Here is a 2,117-nt window from a genome sequence, read left to right on the forward strand (position 1 = left end):
GGAGAGAAAGAGAGACAGAGAGAGAGAGAGAGCGAGAGAGAGAGAGAGAAAGAGAGACTGTCAGTTTTGGAAAATAACGGAAGTTATGCGGCGTTACGTATTCAAAATACAAACTTAACATTTATAATTTAAATAGTTGCTATTTAGAATACAGTTACTTTGCTGAAATCAATGGATGACATGGCAATACTTCTGTTTCACGTCTTTATCACTAAATCTATCTAAATAAATTAAGGCAACTCCATGCATTTCCCAGAAGCCCCAGTATGAAAACAAAAAAATTAGCTTTTTGCTTGATCACTGATAGAGGTAGAGATGGAACCGGAACTGGTAACTCAGAGCCAGGGCAGGAATGAGTTTCTATCTTAGAAATTCAAACAGGTTTCAGGTTAAAGAAAGAACAGGGAGCAACCAACAGCGTCCAAATTACTCCACCTCCAACCTGAGTCATCTTAAAGTAAATCCTCCTATGTGCTGATGTTCTAGCCCCAGAGAAAGACTGACTAGCCCCGTTTGACAGCTAGCTCACTTTTGCTAAAATTAGCAAGACTGCAGTTAGGTTTTTGTAGTAGGCTAAGCAGTTCGGGACTACAAATACAAAAACACATCGGCTTGTTCATATACACATTCAGCAAATTGGAACAGAAGAACACACCAGAATAGGCCTGTTTATTGAGCAGTATTTGATGGCCGCATTCCTACACTTATGAAATGCCATTCAGTGGGGAAGTAATCCAAGTATTCAGAATACGTTAGATTAGATCAGATCACATTACAAATTACATTTTTGGGAATATATTCTGTATTCTGTAACGGAATATGTTTTTAAAGTATCCTTCCCAACAATGGATACTGTATTTACAGATATAGGACTTATAATAATTGTAGCAGTAGGTCCAATGGAATAACATGATGACCAGTGAAAAAAAAGAATGGGAGCAGGGCGTAGAGCAAGACCACAGCAGCTGCAACCATTCTCCAGGTGCCACCACAATCCAAGGAAATCTGCACGTTGAGAAAGCACAAGGAGTTCGGAGAAGAAGTTAGTAACATGCATTAATGGGACATGAATTCAAATTTGAGTTAATAGTTTACTTAGGTTCGTTCCTTAAGCAAATTTCCCAAGACAATGTCTCGGCGGTGTTATGGAGACGAAAACATGTTCGGATGACATTGAGCAATTCAAGGCATGCGAGTCCATCCCTGTGACCGCACAGTCACTCAAGGTCAGTGTGGAGGCTAAAAAGAGACAGATTTCTCCCCGAGTGTGATAAGCCTCGGAGCAGGCACACACATATTTCAGATGTTCTGTGATGATAATCGTTGACAGTATACGGTGGCCTGGGGGAAGTGATTAAAGCACTTTGTCTTCAGTCATACCCACCTCGTCCAATCCTCGTCTCTGATCCCTATCTGAACCTCGCTACTGTTTGCCGAGACAATGCAGGATGCATCTCTGTCTCCCTTTGTCTCAGTTTCCATCCACTGCAGCTATTATTCAAAACTATCAATACAAATCAATGCCAGAGAAAAAAACTTTAAAACAGTTATGCAATAAAAAAAAATTGTTTGCACCCATCATATTGATTAATGGGCAGAGCCCATTCAATATCTCCCTTTAGTTAAATCTACATGAGAGAAATTAGATAACAAACAGATACTATAAATTAAATGTTTTGTAGGACTTATAACACCTGGATCTTTTTTTAACTTAACTGTGTTTACTTATTTATACATTTATAGTAAGTCAATGAATTATCACCCCCCCCCCCCCCCCCCCCCCCGGCCTTATCTAAGAAAGCTGGCATCAAGAATGAATCCTGGCCAAATGTGCTGCGGAACTCAAAAAGTATGGGGAACTTCTTAATTAATGTCTGTTTAGTCATTCATATTTTATGCTGTATGTTCTTTACGGAAGCCATATTTGAGCACACACATACATGAAGATTCCTTTAAATGTTAAGGGGGAAGATTCAAAATGAGAAACTGGATCTTAAGCAATCTCCAAAACATCTGGATTGATTCGATCAATCTAAATTGACTGATTCAATCCCAGATTCAATGCAGCCTGTCAGCAGCCAGACAGCTACACCTTCATGGAGGAGACAGTAACTCAG

Source organism: Etheostoma cragini, chromosome 14 (genome assembly GCF_013103735.1).
Source record: "Etheostoma cragini isolate CJK2018 chromosome 14, CSU_Ecrag_1.0, whole genome shotgun sequence".
NCBI lineage: Eukaryota > Metazoa > Chordata > Actinopteri > Perciformes > Percidae > Etheostoma > Etheostoma cragini.